Source organism: Sarcophilus harrisii, chromosome 2 (genome assembly GCF_902635505.1).
Source record: "Sarcophilus harrisii chromosome 2, mSarHar1.11, whole genome shotgun sequence".
NCBI classification, from domain to species: Eukaryota; Metazoa; Chordata; class Mammalia; order Dasyuromorphia; family Dasyuridae; genus Sarcophilus; species Sarcophilus harrisii.
Genome location: NC_045427.1, coordinates 71,898,029 through 71,917,893, shown reverse-complemented (window position 1 = coordinate 71,917,893; position 19,865 = coordinate 71,898,029). Strand labels below are relative to the sequence as shown.

The 19,865-nt window shown below is 36.1% G+C and overlaps 1 protein-coding gene across 1 annotated transcript in view; it reads right to left on the bottom strand.

The window, feature by feature from the left end:
* VAT1L (vesicle amine transport 1 like) overlaps positions 1 to 19,865 on the bottom strand; it is a 119,277-nt gene that overhangs the window by 80,862 nt on the left and 18,550 nt on the right. The gene's annotated exons all lie outside the window — the stretch shown is intronic.

Sequence of the window (19,865 nt, the reverse complement as noted above, 5' to 3'; positions counted from 1 at the left end):
TGGCTACAACTTAAATGGAATTGCAACAAAAATTGAAATTGAACACTAAAATTATAATGACTAAACGTGGCCCCCCAAAGAAGAACTCTAAGAATTTACCCCCCTCTCTTATTTGCAGAAGTGGGAGAGAATGGGTGTAGGGGAGCAATGCTTATAATGTCAGATTTGGTTGGTTATGTTGGTTAGTTTTGCTGAACTGGTTTTTTCCTTTATTTTTAAAGTTCTTTGTTATATAAGATTTAATTTGGTGGCACAAAGGGTAGACCCAGACTAGAAGCCAGGAAGACTCAAATTCAAATCGGGCTTTGGACATACCAGTTGTGTGACCCTGGGCAAGTAACAATCCCTAATTGCCTTGATTTCCTCAAATATCAAATGGGCATAATAGCACCTATCTCCCTGGGCAGTTGTGAAGATCCAATAAGATAGTATTTGCACATGGCCCATAGCAGACACTCATTCCCTTCCTTTACCTAGTGAGTAAGAGTTATAGAGGAGAAATATCACATAATAAGTTGCAAAATCTGTACTTAAATCCTAATTCTAACATTTCCTTGCTGTGTGACCCTAGGCAGGTAATTTCATCTCTATGACTTTATGTCTTGGCTTCCTTACTTCCTTCAGGTCCTAGACAAGACCCTACCTCCTGCAAAAAGCTTTTTCTAGTCCTTTTTAATGACGGTGTCTTTCCCTTAAGATTAGTTTCAATTTGTCACATTTCCCCTAATTTGTTCATATTTTGTTTGCACAAGAAATTTCTGCAGGTTGTTTCCCTCATTAGACTGTGTGTTCCTTCATAGCAGTGACTTTTTTTTTTTTTTTTTTTTTTGCCTCTTTGTGATCCCAGTGCTTAGCACTAACAAGTGCTTGTCACATAGCAAATCCTTAACAAATTCTTGTTATCTCAACCGAGTCTACAAAATGGTGATAATATTTGCATTATGTACCTCAAAGGACTGTCATAATGAAAATGCTTTGTAAACTAGACAGCTAGATAGAATTCAAATCTAGCCTCAGACACTTATTAGCTATAGAATCCTGGGGCAAATCACTTCACTCTGTTTGCCTCAGTTTTCTTATTTGTAAAATGAGCTGGAGAAGGAAATGGTAAACTACTCCAATATCTTTGTCAAGAAAACCCCAAATGTGGTCATGAAGAGTAAGACAACTGACAAATGACTGTACAATATAGACTGTAATGCATTATAAAGATGTGAGCTAGGACTACTTCTTTCTTAGAAGGGATATTGTACAAGCTAGTATATATACTTCCTTTGAATATGTGAATGGCTGAGCCACAGGGTGCTAGGTCATATAAAGACAAGTTAAAGGCAGCTAGGTGGCACAGGGGATAGAGTATCAGCCCTGAAGTCAGAAGGATCCGAGTTTAAATCTGACCTCAGACACTTAACACTTCCTAGCTGTGTGACCCTGGGCAAGTCACTTAAACCTGATTGCCTTCAAGGGGGGAAAAAAAAAAAGACAAGTTGAAGAAATTTGAAATGCTTAGCTTAGAGAAGAGAACATTGGAGATCTGGGGAACAGGGATGAATGGGGAACAAGTCTTCAAGACTTGAAACATGGCAGAACTTTTATTCTTTGGCTCTGATGGGAAGAACAATAAGAGTGGTAGGAAAAAGACAGATTTGTGCTTAATGTAAGTTCTAGATCAGTGGCAGTCTCCAAGCAGAGGCTGGATGATCACTTCTTGGAGTTACCATATAAGGAAATATCTGATTAAAGTAATGCTTGGGCTAGAGGTTGCCCGAGGTCCTTTGGGGCTCTGAGTTCCTGTGATTTAATAGTAACAAGGTTTTATGCTCTAATTAAGCCACTCAATGCATAATTTACACTCTCAAAGGCTTAAAGGAAGCTGTTTCATCCCAACTCAGAGATCATATTTATCTACGAAAAGGACCCATAAGAAATCATATTTGTCCATAAAAAGGCTCATCATGTGTTGAAATATGAGTAAAGTTTTTTCTTCACAATGTGATAGGGTCTAAAATTTGATGAGATTTATGAGAATTAAGTAGAGAAAGAAACTCAGATACGTTAATATAAGGAAGTCAGTACTTTACAGCAATTCAATTCTGCTGAACAAATATTTATTACATACCTTTTCTCTGCTCAATACTGAAAAAGATACAAATATGAAAAGACTAGTGTCTGCCCTGAAGGGGTTCTCATTCAAATAAATGAGATGTCCATAGATAATTTGCCCAAGAGTAACATGGCTAAAAAGTGGCAGAACTAAGAATTCAAGCCAGGTCTTTTGTCTCCAAATCCAGTGCTTTTTTTCATTGCATTATGCTGCTGCCTCTTTTTGATCCCAATCTTCCACTGGTAGGAAGCAGGCAGGCAAGTCAACAAAAAGCACTGAACAATGACTTCACAAGAATGAAGATGCTAAGGTAGAAATCATCTCCCCCTCCCCCCCCCCAGTCCAATTTGTAGAGCAGTAATTTCAACAGATCAGAGCCAGATAAAATATTTTCTAGGCTCTTTGGAATTTCTCTATAGATACCCTTTCTGCTCCCACTACACATACCAAATATATACTTAGAAAGTAGCTATCAAGGACGTTTTGCCAGTCATAGCATCCAGGGGAGCATATGACTATCAGGTCTGCCATACTAGTGTTATTCCCTAATTTTCTTCTTAACTAAAAGAGAAGCATCAGTAAGGAGAAGGCTCTTCCCTTTTCCTCCTCTAAGGAATACATATCAATTGCCATAAATTGATTGGTGGGCAGAATGAAAAGATTGCTGGATATGAAAGCAGATGATCCAGGTTTTAAAAGCCTCAATGACTCCTCCAGCTCTGAATCTATGGAAGAGTATGAAGAAAAATCTAAATAAAATGCCATGAGATTAAAGAAGAGTTGGAGCACTTCTAGAGGGGTGAAGGAAGGATGAAGATAAGGGAAAACTTTAGGAGAAGGCAGTAGCTGAGCTAAATCTTAGAAATGGTTTTAAGTACGAGAGATCATTCTAGACATGGGATAATGAGAACTTGTAAAGAGGCAAGGGAAGTTAGGAGAAGGTCAAGAGAGTAGTGGATAGGCTTTTTTTGATGGAGACATAGTTTATGAAGACATAAGCCTGAAAGAATAGATTGGAAAGAGATTTGAACGATCCTCGATCATTGGTTTAGTTTCTATTTCATCTTGATGACAACGGAGCCACAAAAAGCTTTGTGGGGAAAAGGGGAAAAGCGAAACAGGTGATTAGACCTGTGCACTGGAATATGAAAGAGGCAATAGCAATTGGTGATACAAACTGGTGGCTCTGCAGGCAGAGGCACATTCAAATCCTCTGAGGTTTTGTTACCTTTGAGCAAAGCATTTAATAGTCTCCTCATATATAAATTTGAATTACCTTCAACCTATATAATTATGACCTTATGATTGGAGACAGTGGAGGCAAGGAGATCAGTGAAGAAACTCTAGTAGTTGAAGGAAGATATGATGAGAATCTAAACTAGATTGGCAGCTTTGGGAATGATTCTAATAGTCATAACATTTTGAAATGATCTTACTTAAAACACTTTAAAACCAAATTTAGACTGGATCCCTCGCAAGGAATAATTAGATTTTTAGAACTCATTTAGGATAAATGCAGCACTGTTTGTAGAAATACAACATATGGAGAGGGATTTACAAAGAAGAACTTGGAAGACTTAAAATATTTTATTGGTAAAGGATTTCAATAAAAGTATTAAAGTTGATCAATACACATAATACGCAAAAATTTAGAAATAACAGTTGACATGCTTTCATGTCAAAAACAAAAAACAAAAACAAAACCTCTTCATATTTCCTGACAAATCCACTTCATTTTTAAACTTCCCAATTTCTCTTCAGGGGCATCATGATCATTTCAGTCTCTGAGGCTTACAACCTTGGGCATCCTCAAATTATATCAAATCAGTTGCCAAATCTTGTTATTTCTATTTCCATCACATCTTCTGCATCGTCCCATTTCTCTACCCTTATCCAACCACTCTCTGAATTTAGGCCTTAATCAGCTCTCACTTAGGCTATTTATTATAGGAACCTCTAGATTGGTTTCCCTGATTCAAATATCTCCCAAATCTAATTCATCCTTCATTTAGCTGTAAAAGTGATTTTCTTAAAAGTGTAGCTTATCCATGCTACCTCCAACTCAATAAACCCAAATGACTCCCTCTAGACTCTCGAGGCCTCTTGAATCAAACACAAACAATTCTGGAATTTAAAGCACATCATAAGTAATACCCTTCCTATCTTTTGGGTTTTCTGACATCTTACTCCCATCTCCCACTGTGTGATTCAGCCTTCCTGGCCTTACTTGCTGTTCCTCATATGATGCTTCATCTCCCCTCTCTGTGTCTTGGTACCTACTATTCCTTATGCCTGAAATGCTCTTCCAGCCATTCATTTCATTCCATTCATCTTTACTTTTTAGAATCTTTGGTTTCATTTAAGCTTGTTATTTCTTATTACGTCACTTCTGTAGCTATATGAAAGATAAATTAGAGTTGGAAGATATTTGAATACAGGAAACCAATCTTAAGGCTAGTGCATTTAAATAGCCCAAGTGAAAATTGATTAAAGCCTAAACTAAGAGTGATTGGATGAGGATAGAGAAATAGGAAGATGTAGAAGATCTTATAGAGAGAGAAATAACAAGGTACATCTTAAATGAGGCTTTTCCTGGTTCCCCCACCCCACCCCATTCCTTCTCCATAGTAAGATCACTTTGTATCTGCTCTGTATATCCCATTGGAATGTTACTAGCCAGTGCCTTCACTGGCTAGTAATAGTGCCCGACACATAGTAGCTTAATAAATGTTTGGTGATTCAGTAATGGATTTCAGGACTAAAACGCATTTTACATACATTATATCATTTAATCTTTAAAAAAATATAAATTTTTTCAAAAATTAAAAAAGAAGAAATTTTATCTGTACCTCATCAGGTAGATAACATCCAGATATGTAAATGAACTTAAGAAGGTAGTGTTTGAAAATGGGATTTGAATTTCTGGGTCCTGGATTTAAATACAGACATTACTTAAGTCTAGTACTTAATGTTGAGAATGCATTTGCCTGATATCTTACAAATAAAATCAAAAGGGCATTAATCTAAAAAGAATAGTATATACTGCCCTCTGTATATATTCATCAAGACAGTCCTAAAGAAGAACTAAAGCAAAGAATGACAAAACACTCACAAATTCACAGGAAGCAAAAATGCACAGGATAGTAACAAACTTACTGGACACAAATATTGTACACAAGCATTGTAAATGTTAGAAGGTAAATTTGATTTCATAGGTATCACTCACGCCAAATGCAATGAAACCCATGACTTAAACACAAATCTAGAGAAGTATGCCTTAATAAAAAGAAAAAAAGTCCCCATCATACTTTAACTTATTATGCTTATTTTTGTATATGTCTTAGCCCAACAGCTTGAAAAAGCCTTTCATACCCATTAATGCTTCAATTCAACATGAATATGAATTCACTGGTCTGTTACTCTACTAATTCAATAAGTTTTTAAGTGCCTGCTTTGTGAGGGCAGTATGATATAGATAGCAGATAGTAGATAGCAAAAGCAGTAGCAATAACAATAGTAAACATTTATAGAATACTTTAAAGTTTATAAAGCACTTTACAAATATTATTCCATTTTATCCTGACACCAATCTTGGAAGGATGAATTATCAATATGAAATAGTGGGCCAGAGGGCTATGTTATCATTACTTAATTCTTCAATGCCCTCAGGAACTATGACTATAAGTTAGAATATAAGTTATCAGTCTGTATTAGTATAAGGAATTTTCATACTGAGTGTTCGCCCACATTGATTGAAGGTTTTGACTATTTTCCGTGCCCCAAATTAATAAAATAGGGATAAAAAGATAAAGCAAGAAAAAGTCTATAGCACCAAGAAACTTATATTTTATCAGATACAATATTTATACAGATAGCTATCAGAGAATTTGAGAATGGAGGGAAGACTACCAACTTGGAGCATCAGAAAAGACACATTTACAATTAGTTCTGAGATTAGAACAGAGGTGAGGAGGGAGATGTTCCAGGAATTCAAAGACAGCCTCTATAAAAACCTGGAGGTGAGAGATGGAATGCCAATTCCAGGAAGCAGGACCATTTGTATAGAATGTAGAGTGTGAAAGAGGAAATGACATGAAAGAAATCTGGAAATGTTTGAAGGATTTTCAACACTGAGTTGAGGCTGATGTTTACCAATGAAATTCGGCCCTTCTCCAAAGCTGAGATAGCAGCTTCATGAATTTTAGTGGCCAAAAAAATTTCACCGCTTTATGACCACCCTCGATGAACTTAAATAAGGCTGATCCACAGATAAGAGAAAGATAATCTTTCTGAGCCTCCATCCCCAAGCTTTTCAAGCTTGGCAGGCCATACTAGAACATTTGTGCCACATGCATAGTCTTTGAAAAGCCAGGGTCACGTTCACATAGTGAGGCATCAGCAAGACTAGTAGAAATACTGGACATAACGCATGCTCCATAATTTTTGTTGAATTTGTTTAATAGAGAGAAATAGAACCCAACACTTATTCCAAGAAAGGGTGGAGTGGATCAAAACCAGATTTTTTTTTTTTTTAAAAGCCAAAAATATTTACAGCAACACTTGGTAGATAACAAACAGCTAGAAACTAAGAATATATCTATCACGTGGAGAATGGCTGACTTTTTGTTGCTTTTGTTTGGTCATGTAATGTAATGTCTGGGCTAGCTCTCTAGAGGGTCTCAGGACGGGCCTTAGTCTTTAGGCGGAGAAGTGATGAAGGCAGGAGAGCCACTATAAGGCTGGTCAGAGATGGAGTCCCAAATCTTCTGTGTCTGTATCTGAGACTCTTTGTCTATAGCTAATAGGCTCCTTCCCAGTCTTCCCAGCCCTTTAGTATAATTACATCACTATAGCAACTCCAGTATGTGCAACTATTACACCACCACATTACATTAAGTACATGTTTAGAGAACCATTATCTCACACTAAATAGGTGCTTAACTATGAGCACCCTTCTGTCCTTGATTCAAGTATACAGAGTTCCAGCCCTCCATAATATAAGACTCTTTGGCCTTTTATAATGCAAGGCTCTTTGTGACTGATTTGGGATTCCTGGCAAAGATACTAGAGTGATTTGTCATTTCCTTCTTCAACTCATTTTACAGATAAGGAAACTGAGGCAAAAGGGTCACACTTATATAATAAGTATCCGAGACCAGATTTAAACTCATGAGGATTTGTACAATCTAGCTCCCCCTAAATGCATGAATAAATTGTGATATATGTTGATTATAAGGGGGTGGCAGTGGGGAAGAGAAAAACATTATATAAAGAAAAGACTAATACAAAAACAAGTGGAATCAAGAAAAATGAAACTGGTAATCATTGCTTAAAGCCTTGGACAAACGAAAAAACATGGAAAAAGACTCCACAAAAGCCTTGGATAAAAGAATAAACTCCACAAAGGCTTTATGTACATTCTATATGTCCAGAAAGCTTTTTCAGACCTAGGAAATGGCATGGTTTTCATATTCTATTTTAAAAATATGCAAAATATACTTTTGACCCAACTGCAAGTCTGTCATTTGGTCACTTGGGTAGGGCAGTCAAGCAGTATAATTAAAGTTATCAGAAATGTCTGACATTTAAAAGGAGCTGAGCCGATTTTCCTGGTCAGCAAGTGAAGCATACCCCATTATATTTTACGTCAAATGTCCAATAAATATCTAAGCCCAACATGTTAACGTATGGTTCCCTCTATTATTAATAAAGGGTGTGATAGAGAGGTTTTGTTCTATTTAATTTTTCAAGAGTTTCCATTCTTCCAGTTACCAGTTACAGGGCTCATGGAAGTGGAACTGCTGCCAGGGCAGGCCTCATGTGAACCTATTTCTGAAGTTCCAACTTAGGGGTTAAGAGGGGGGAAGATTCTGTTCCCTCTCCCCATTGAACACTACCCAGATACTTTCTATTGTTATCTCTTTCTTTACTCTTGTCTCACATGGAGAGGTGGTTCTCTTGCCAAGACAAACCTTTCTACATGCAATTTTTCCTTCTATCATTCCTACTCAACTTTCAATGTCTCCTACTTTACTGGTTGTTTCCCTCCTGCCTACAAGCATGCCCGTGTCTCCCCATACTCAAAAAATCCCTACTTGATCCCTTCATCCCTAATAACCATTGTTCCATATCTTTTCTGACTTCTTGGAGGAGGCCAGCCACCCACAATGGGTTCCTTCTGCTTCCCCCCCCCCCCCCCCCCCCCCCCCCACCTCACTCTTTTCTTAATTTTCTGTGGTTTGGCTTTCAACTTCATCATTTATCTGAAACAATCCCCTCTAATGTTACAAATGATATAATCAAAAGGTTTTTTTTAATCCTCACTCTCCTTGTCCTCTTTACAGTCATTGACAGGTTAATTGTCCACTTCTCCTGGATACTCCATCTTTTCTTTTGGTTCTTCTGTCCTATCCTGATTCTCCCCTTATGTGTCTGCTCATACTCCTCTTTTACTGGATCTCCATTTAAATCATATTCACTAACCACAAATCTCTCTCCAAGATTCTCTCCAGAACCTTCTTTTCTTTTTTCCCTATATATATATATATATATATATATATATATATATATATATATATTTTGGTGATAGGACTGAGTAGAAGCACTAATGCAAAGAAATCAGAAATGAGCTTGGAAAAAAAACTCACCCAGACAGTGCTGACAATCTAACATTTAATAGGGATAATTTTGAAAAGTAGCTAGGTGGCAAAGTGGATGAACTTGGAAGTCAAAATGATTTGAGTTTGTATCCTACCTCAAAAGTCAATTCACTTCTTTCAGGCTCAATTTTCTCACTTAAAATCCCAGGATTATTATGAGGATATAATGAAGTAAAGTTGGAAGGAGTTTCTTGTTTTATTTTTGTTGTTGTTTAGTTTGGATTTTTGTTTTTGTTGCTTTTTTTTTTTTTTTTTTTTTTGAGAGGCAATTGGGATTAAAGTGACCTGCTCAGGGTCATACAACTAGTGAGTGGTAAGTGTCTGAAGTCAGATTTGAAATCAGATACTCCTGACTTCAGGACTTAGGTTCTGTCCACTGCACCATCTAGCTGCCCCTAATTAGGAGGAGTTTCAAAGGCCACATAGTCAAAACCCCTCATTCCATAGATGGAGAAACTAAAATCCAGAGAAACTAAGTGTCTTGGGTTCTCAAGCAGAAAGCATCACAGGTACAGTTTCAAAAATAAATAAATAAATAAATTACACAAACATGAGAAACAAAGTGGACATCACTTAGGGAACAGATGAACAATTTTGATGCATGAATATAATAGAATGTCCTGTCTTAATGGATGAGGTCCTGGATTACTAAACAGGGTTAGCAGAGAGAGCCTGAAGTACTGATAAAGTTACTCCTGAGGCAAGCAGAGAAGGGTACTGATGGGGATCAGTTCAACTTTATAATCCCATCTTCTGTGTAGGCTATGAGTAGCCCCACTTTGATGTATGCAGTCAGAAATCAAAGTTATATTAAAACTCCAATGTTAAATTTCTCCTCAATCTATTTATGGCCCATGCCACCTTTGCCGAATCTCTTTCGGGGTTATAGCCTATCACAGCATTCTACCTCGTGGTGTCTTTCCCCTTTCCCCTCCCCGCCATGGCATGTGGTGTCTTTATTCTTCTTATAACTGACTCTTTTAGGGTGCTAAACTCTTTTATGGATTTAGCCTGCCAGCTAAGAGCATACTTCAATTTCAAGGAGTATTCCCTTTCTCCTGGCTAATTATGAATTCCATTAAAGAATTTGTCTTTTCCATTACTAATTATTACATGCTCTCCCACTATTTCACAGTTACCATTGCTGGTATCTTTTATAATAAATATTCATTTTTTTTCTAAATAAGTCTACCTTTTACCAAAGAGAACAGCCTTAGTGAATTCTTCACATGATGGAACCCCAACATTTGATGCCTAAATCAATCTCCTCATTTGGTACTGAACCACAAACATAATTTGGTTGGAAATTGCTCTTCTAAATCACATTACAAGGACCTACGCTCAACTTTCTTGATTTCTCTTTTTGAGTTGAGGATAAGCTTACTCACCTAACTGTACCGATGCTAGGAATAGGTGGTGACCACATTGCAACTGTTCATTCTCAAGGTCCTAGGATAACTGTGGTGGGTGTGTGTGTGTGTGTGTGTGTGTGTATAAGGGAGCCCTAGATTTCCCATGCCCTCAGTCAAAAACTTCCCATTTAAGTTGACAACCCCCAAATCCAGATTCCTGTCACATGACACAAATAACCAGGCTGTAATTTTCCTCAAAGTTTTCCCACAGTTCTTTGATTCAGTTTTTCAGTAGTTAATGTCCATGTTCTAGAAAATAGTCCTATTACCTACTGAGAAATAATGTGCTCCAGCCATCTGTTAGTACATTTATTTCAGAGAGAAAATGCTTTCATTCAGGTTCTTCTAGGACTGTCTATATCTCTTCTCAAGCTACTTTTCTCCGTTTTTCACATAAATGTTTCCTTTCTCCACCATTCAGTCAATAAAATATTTATATAATAAAGGAACAGTACTTTACATTAGACTCATGTAAACTGATACCAAAGGTCAAGGGAATAATATACACAATGATATGACAATTAAATAAAACACTAAAAAATAATGGAATTCAGATTAAAAGCAATGCCCAATGGCTATAGACACTTATCTGGATGAAGAAACATTTTCTTGCAATTGCTTAAGAGGATATAAGACTATTGATGAGAATAGGTATGCCTATTAATTATAGTTATGTATGAGATTCAGATAGCTTTGTTATTTTTATAATGGAATGCAATATGTGCATGTGGGAATTACTGGAAAATAAATGTGGTTTAAAACACATTCTTAAAAGATTTTAAACGTTTTTTAAAATCAAATATACAAATGTGGAATGGGGAAAACATTGTTTATTGACCATTCATTGAGAAAAGACCTGGGGGTCTTGGTGATTTCAAATTAAATAACTCAATGTTACACAGCCACACCTAGAGTGTTCAGTTTTAGACGCTGCATTGTAAAGACATTGACAGGTGGGAGCACTTCCAAAGAGGAGAGTGACTAGTATGGTGAGGAGATTCAAAGCTATGATATGTTGAAAGAACTGGGAATGTGTGGTTGGGAGAAGAGAAGATTTAAAGTGAACAAGACTACTATCTTCATGAATTTAAAAGGCTATCACATAGCCGAAATCTTGTTTTGTTTCAACATAGAGGGAAAAACTAAATGAGGAGGATGGAATATGTAAGGAAAATAATTCCAGCTCAATATAAAGAAACATTTCCTATTGCTTTGAGCTCTCCAGAGGCGAAATGGGCTTCAATGGAGGTCTTCAAATAGAGAATGGATGACTAAATTTCTGGCAGGCTAATGAAGAAATTCCTGATACAGATACAAACCGGATTAGATTGCTTCTGAGGTCCCTTAACACTACACAATTCTATGACTTCTTAAAATTTAGGGGGGGGGGTGTTAATGACTTTACATGAATCTCAAACAAAATAGACCATTTCTTATATGGCATAGGACTACTTATCAGAAACAGTTTTCTGAACTGTGTAAAACCTTCAATGAATTACACTCTAGATTTTCAACCACACAGAACTGGCTTCTGTCTTATGCATGAAGTCAAACAAAGCAGAGTCAGGAATCAAATAGAAGCTTAATTTCAAAGTGAGGGAAACAGCTTGCAAGTAAGGACTTAAATTTTGGAGCCCCTTGTTCAGTGAGGTGTAGGCCTGACAAGGAAAGGCAACAGCAACAATATACTAAGTTTGATTCATAGCAAGGCTCCATGACCAGAACTTGTCTGAGCCCAGAACATACCTGGTATTAGTAAAAACAATACAATAATTATGTGATTTTGTGATTCACAATTATGTAATTATGTGATCAAACGGTAAAGCTATTAAGAGGGTGAGCGCAAAGGATTATTACTAGGTCAAGATCAGGGCACAGCTTGCATGCTGGGTCTCATCTCTAGAAAACAAGGTGTCTCCTAATATCTTGACAAAAATCATCACAGAAATATTCTATAGTCATTAATTCCTCATTAACCTTTTTCACTTAGTGTCCTTTCAATCAAATACCTCTACTTGCAAATGGTTTTTGCAGATTTTAATAACATTTTATTTATCAAAACTGTAAAGTTATTTGATATATTCAAGTCCATATACTTATCTCTCTGTCTGAACCTCAAATCCTCCCTTATAAGATAAATTAGACCATACTAGATGACACACAAGTGCTTTTCTAGCTCTGACATTCTATTTTTTAAACTATCTTTCCAGTTCAGTCATTCAATTCAATTCCATAGTTATTAATATTCTGTGCCAGGTATTATGCTGGTCATCAGAGATAAAAAGGCAAAACCAAAGCAGCCCTTGACCTTAACAGTTTACATTTTCCTGGAGGAATAGAAAATATATGGAGATAAGTAAATACAAGGGAGGGGCAGTCTGAAGCCAGGAAAATTCATCTTTTAGAGTTCTGGTCTGGCCTCAGATACTTCCTGGATACGAGATCTTGGACAAGTAACTTGTTTGCCTCAGTTTCCTCATCTATAAAATGAACTGGATAAGGAAATGGCAAACTACTCCAGAATCTTTGCCAGGAAAACCCCAAATGGGGTCATAAAGAATCAGAGGAATAGAACGACTGAACAACAAACAAATACAAGGGAATCGGAGAAGTGGAAAAACATAAATAGGAGGAAGAGAAGAAAGGGCATCATGTATGAGTTAAATCCCAAAGTAAGATGGGAATAATGAAAGGCAGAAATGAGGAGAAAATAAATTCTAGGGATGGGATACATATGTAGAGAAGTGGAATGTGTAGTATGACTATACTACTAAACATAGTGTTTTAGTCAGTTGACTGCCATGTTAAAGTGCCTACTATGTGCTAGGCACTGAGCTAACTCCTGAGGATACAAAGAATGGCAAAAATCCCAAACTACCTCCTACTCTCAAGGAGTTTTCTGTCTAATGAGGGAGGAAACATGAAAATGATGTACAAACAAGAAAAAAAAAAAAAACTGGGGAAAGAATCAGAGGGAAGGCCTGAATCTAAGATAAGAGGTGGGAATAAGGAGGAAAAGTACTTCTGGTATGGGGTATAGGCAGTAATTGAGTGTCACATTTGAGGAACAGCAAGGTTGACAGGACATCCAGGTAGAGATGTTGATGAGTTAACTATTCAGGACTGGAGTTCTACTTTGTAACATCCCTCCTTGCTTTTATCTTTTCTGTTGTATTATGCTCTCCAAGATAGGTCTTTACTTTTCTCTCACTCATTCAATAAGCATTTATTAAATGTTTATTGTGTGCCAGACATTGTTAAGCACTGGGAATGCCTCCAGAAGCAGACATACTAACGGGGGAGATATTTTTTTTTTAATTTACCAAAATACCCAAGACAAAAATAGAGTATAATAAATGGAAAGTAATCCTAAAGCAGAGGTGCTAGAGCCAGCTCCAATCTACCAATTCTACTACCTAGAGTTGCTAAATTTTCATTATAAACATGTACGTTTTGGAAACTGGCAGATACTAAAATTCAAGGTTTAATTTATTGCTCTGTTGATTGTACTTTTCTTTTATTGGTTATTTCAAATTTATCCTCTATGTATCTCATTTGTACATAATAATTTATACACCTTCTTCCTTTTTAGACTAAACTCCCTGAGAACAGGGATTGTATTTTGCTCTTTTCTCTATCCCCTGTACTTAGCACAGAGCCTGGTATATAGGAAGTGTTTAAGAAATGTTTATTGGTTGAATAACTGAAGAAAGTGATGGAGAAAATGTGATTAATGCAGATTCAACTTGAAAGTGTGCCTTGAATATATTCTAGCTCTCTCTCAATCCTGCCTTTCCCTTCCAACCCACAGAGCCAGTTGTAAAACATTTATCAACATAGCCCTACTCCAAGGGGATGGCACTAGAAGTTAGAAGGACCAGGAAAGGTTTCCTGGAAGAGGTGATAGTTGAAGTGAATCTTTAGAAAGTTAGCTCATCAGGCAGCAATCTGAAAATGAAGAAGCACAGAAGCAGATCAGAAGTTTTCTAATAATCCCAATGAACACTTCCATGAGCTTTCAATTCAAAGTGGTTTGAACTACAGTGGTAAAGGCAACATTCATAATGAATAGAATTTAATAATCGAGGATCATTCATCTAAATACATGCCCTGATTTCATTCCAAAGACCTTTGGCACTGAAGATGCTGCTTGGGACATGAAACTCCTGCTATCAGCTTACTGGAAGGTACTTAAACTTCTCCCAAATTTCTTCCTTTCAGCATCCATGCCATGGCTGTTACTTTTGTATGCAGAACTGAGAAAGGCAAAGAGTATTCATTCAACCCTACCTGGAATCTTTTTTGATTAGGCTACATGGGAGAATTGATGTTGGACCAGTACAAGTCTACATGATACTTCTAAGAGAAGTCTTTAACTGGGGTCACTGGGAGATTTTAAGACTCTAAAACCTAGGGGGTATTAATGACTTTACATGGCTCTCCAGTAAAATGGATGATGTCTCATAGTATGGAACTGCTAATGATCAGGAACAGTTTTCTGGAAGCAATTCAGTGTATTCAAATGCACAAATATGGAATAGGGAAGACATTGTTTATTGACTATTCATGTGAAAAAAACTGGGGTGTATTTGATTTCAGATTAAATAACTTACATAATCTATGTGTTCCAAACATTTTAGACCATTGGCTATTTCCCAAACTCAGCATTCTACCCTGCCCAACCCTAATTTACTGGCATAAGCTAGTCCCTCTTTTCTGGAATGAACTCCTTCTTCAACTTCACCTCTCTAACTTCTTTTTTCCTTCAAGGTTTTGCTCAGGCACCACTTCCTATGTAAACATTCCTGGATCCTGCCAGGAACTAGAGATCTCTGCCTCTTCAAATTACTTCAGATATACTCACTATTACACTTGTAATTTCTCAGTAGAATGTTAACTTCTCAAGAGTAGGCTATTTCCTTTTTGGTTTTGCATCATTAGGATTTAGAACTATAACTTAGATTAGATAATGTGGCTTAATACATGTTGGCTGAATTTAAATAGAAATCCATGAATTGCAGAGTCCAAGAGCTAAGCAGAATTTCAGAAAATACAGCTTCCAAGATGTGATCTTTAAGTTTAAAGACCTCTAGGGATAGGGAAACCACCATATCCTAAGGCAACTATTCCATTTTAGGATAGTTCTAATTGTTAGGAAAGTTTTCTTTACTTCAAGTTAAATTTAAACATTTCCCCCTATTTTGCCTCCTAGAGCTAATTGGGGAAAAATATTAATATTTCTTACACCATGACAGTATTTCAAATACAAACATCAATCACATGCCTTTAAATCTTTTCTTCTCCAACCTAAACATTCCTAGTTAAACTTCCTAGTTTGCAAGAAAAATATTCAGAAACTGTCTAAAAGAGAAAAGAGAGAGGTAATTAAAATTAGACAGAACTTTGTTAGCAATTGAATGATGAAAGAGTTTCCATTTGCACTGGAGCTTGGAAGGAATGTGCTAGTTACCCCTCAAAAGCAGCTAGACATACGGTTTGGCATATCATGAGAAAAGGCAGCAAAGAAGCCCACTATAAATCAATTAAGATCTGTTCAAGAACCCCCGCTGAAAGCAATAATTGTAGCTCATAGGACATTTGCCAGGGCAGTTCTCCATAAGAATAAACCACAGAACTACTAACAAGAACAAAAAGACTAAAGATTTTTTTTTTTTTTTTTTTTTTTTTTTGTGGCAGTGCTATAGAGGCACAAAGTGCACATTAAATTCTGGTCCAGAGGAGAAGTGGGAGTCACAACTAGACCAACGTATCTCTACTTTTTAATATCACCAGGATATTAGAATGAGGCTTATTATTATTATTATTATTATTATTAAGGGTTTTTATTTTCAAAACATGTACCTAAATAATTTTCAGCATTCACCCTTACCAAACCTTGTTACAAATTCTCACTCCCTTCCTCCAACTCCCTCCCCTAGACAGCAAGTAATCTAATATATGTTAAACATGTACAGTTCTTCTATATGTATTTTCATAATTATCATGCTGCGCAAGAAAAATCAGATCAAAAAGGGGAAAAAATGAGAGAACAAAATGCAAGCAAACAACAGAAAGAGTGAAAACACTAAATTGTGATCCACACTCAGTCCCCACAAGCTCTCTCTGGGTGCAGATGACTTTCTCCATCACAAGTCTATTGGAACCGATTTGGCTCATCTCATTCTTGAAGAGAGCCACGTCCATCAGAATCAATTATCATATAATCTTGCTGTTGTCATGTATAATGATCTCCTGGTTCTACTCACTTCATTTAGCATCAGTTCATGTAAGTCTCTCTAGGACTCTCTGAAACCATCCTGCTGATTATTTCTTCTAGAATAATAATATTCCATAACATTCATATACCATAATTTATTCAATTCAACCATTCCCCAACTGATGGACATCCACAAAGTTTTCAGGTCCTTGCTGCTACAAAAAGGACTACTAGAAACATTTTTACATATGCCCCTTTTTCCTTTTTTATGATCTCTTGGGGGAAAAGGCACAGTAGAAACACTGCTAGATCAAAGGGTACATAGTTTGATAGCCCTTTGTGCATAATTCCAAATTACTCTCCACAATGGTTGGATCAGTTCACAACTCCATCAACAATGTATCAGTGTCCCAGTTTTCCCACATCCCTTCCAACATTCATCATTATTTTTTTCCTGTCATCTTAGCCAATCTGAAAGGTACCTCAGAGTTGTCTTAATTTGTATTTCTCTGATCAACAGTGATTTAGGGCACTTTTTCATGTGACTAGAAATGATTTCAATTTCTTCATCTGAAAATTGTCTGTTCACATCCTTTTGGTGGTCTATCTTGAAACAACAGGAGAACATCAAGAAAAAAAAAAACAACCCTATTTTCAAGGAAAATTCTGCTAATTTGGGACTTCTTGGATTTAATCTGTTTGCCAAGATGTACTAATGCCAAAGCCAAAAGATTCTGATCTTAAGATTATTGAAACCTCATGCAAGATTGATGTTCTAATTCTGATAGAGAATAAAGGAATATTTGGGTAAGGGAGATTAAACACTCATGACCCAAGAGACTAGAAACTCTTAAATTTAAATGGAGGTATCAAGAAGATGTTGGGCTAAGATCAACCAAATCATTTCTAATGGAGCAGTAATGAACTGAACTAACTATACCCAGAAAAAGAACTCTGGGAGATGACTAAAAACCATTACATTGAATTCCCAGTCCATATTTATGCACACCTGCATCTTTGATTTCCTTCACAAGCTAATTGTACAATAATTCAGAGTCTGATTCTTTTTGTACAGCAAAATAATGTTTTGGTCATGTATACTTATTGTGTATCTAAGTTATATTTTAATATATTTAACATCTACTGGTCATCCTGCCATTTAGGGGAGGGGGTGGGGGGGGGGTAAGAGGTGAAAAAATTGGAACAAGAGGTTTGGCAATTGTTAATGCTGTAAAGTTACCCATGTATATATCCTGTAAATTAAAGGCTATTAAATAAAAAATAAAAAAAAAAAAAGAAGATGTTGGGCTAAATCTTTCCTAAAAGACTTATTGGTTGTGGGACCCTGGCCAAGTATTAACTCCTCTCAGTCTCAATTTTCCCATTTATAAATGGAAACAACAATAGCAACCATCTCATAATGTTGCTGTGATGATTAAAAGAGATTATGTAAAATGTTTTGCAAATGGGAAAGCACTATATACATGCTAGCTATAATTGTTGTTATTAATAAATCAAATTGATTTTATTAAATAATTTAAATAGGACACTTTCAGATTAATAATTTTAAAAATCCAACCATCTGTTTATAATTTAAAACTATATTTGAATATATGGGTGAACAAATGAATTCCACATGAAGTGATAAAATGACTAAAAAGTCGACTGAGATTCATAAGAGATCTAAGTTCAAATCCTGGCTCTGATTATGGGCAGTCACATCTCCTTTCTGACTCTCGGCTATTTATCTGAAAAATAAGATGGCTGAACCACATGATCTCTGACATGCCTTCTAGTTATAACATCAACTCTAACAGTACTAATGTCCCTCCCAGTCATAGAGTGTCTGTTCTAATATCTATCCCAGTCTGACAGACCATTTCTATGTTCTAAAATTTCATGGAAATCTAACAGTGCATGCTCTTTAATCTCTTCTAGTTCCAGCATTCTCTAACAATGATAAATACCAAGTATTTCTGTTTCTATACTTTGAGGTTATAAGACTATATGCATGTAAAATGAACAATTAAGAACTCAACACTCTCCTATGTTTTTTTTTTCTTGTCAGTTTTATTAATGTTTGCTTCAGAATTATGGTGAGCTCTTCCAGTGACCCCTTCTTGGGCACAAACCTGATAGAAGCTTGGGGTTCTTTGAACATCAGCTAGACCCCAGCTTCTTCTACTGTGATTTGAAATCTTATATGATGACTTGTAACTGAATGTGGGGGCCATAAAATTATTTTATTATCAGTAAATATTTTATTTTTATACCTATTTTGTATACCTATACACTCAGGGTCATAAAAATTTCTCAGGCAAAAGGGGATCACAAGTGGAAAAAGTTTAAGAAGCCCTGATCTAGACTCTCCTTTAACTTCATTAAGGACTCTTTGTCTTAATTAGGCTAAATAGGTTATTGTTTGGGTTTATTCAGTTTCTAGTCTGGAGAAGGGAATAGAAAATATCTCAGCTAAGGATAGGCTGTTAATTGATTGGTGAAATGGAATTACAAGGGACACTTAATTCCAGAAGTTATAAATGGGTAAAGATTTAAAAGCATTACCTTGGGATTTTGTGGTTTTACTGGGGTTTTGGTTATACTCTATTAATGACATTATTGAGAAATGACTGTGTTTAGGACAATCATAAGTCGAATATATCTTACTTCTTGAGCTACATCATTGTCATTTTTTCTCCTCTCTCAACAGTTGCTTAATATTAACCCAAGCAAAAAAACAGACAAACTAAGATGATTCCCTGTCTAAAACAAGTGTAATGCATGTCTCAAGAGCACTTTAATATCTACAAAGTACTTTTGTACAAGTACTACTGTTCCCATTTTACAGATGAGGGAACTGGGGCCCTGCTCTAAAAAAGGAAGTGGCTTTACTGAAGTCAAATAGATAATTATTTAATAGAGCTGGGAATTGATGTTGGAGGCACTGGCAGCAAATACACTAGTGCTTTGTTGGTGGAGCTGTAATAAATACATATATTTTGGAAAGCAATTTGGGATTATGTATGTAAAATTAAAATGTTCATGAATTTCTATATCAAGATCCCACTGCTGGAGAATCATTGATGAAAAGAAAATCTTCATCTATACCAAAATATTTACAGCAGTACTTTTTGTGACAGTAAAGAATCAAAGACAAAATAGCTGCTCACAGATTGGGGAATAATTAAACAAATAGCAGTACATGAAAATGTTGAATACAGAGATGCTTGGAAAGATTTACATGAACAGAAACAAAATGAAGCAAAGCCAAGAAAATATATACAATGACCAAAAGAATGTAAATGGAAAGAACAAAACGATCAAAAGGGAACATTTCAAAATTACAAAGAATAAATATTGCTCCAAAGAAGTGATAAAAAGACAATTCCACTTCACTCCTTTACAGAAATGGAAGGTCCATGAGTGAAATACATCATCTATTTTTCAGACTTTTTCAATTAATTGAGCACTTT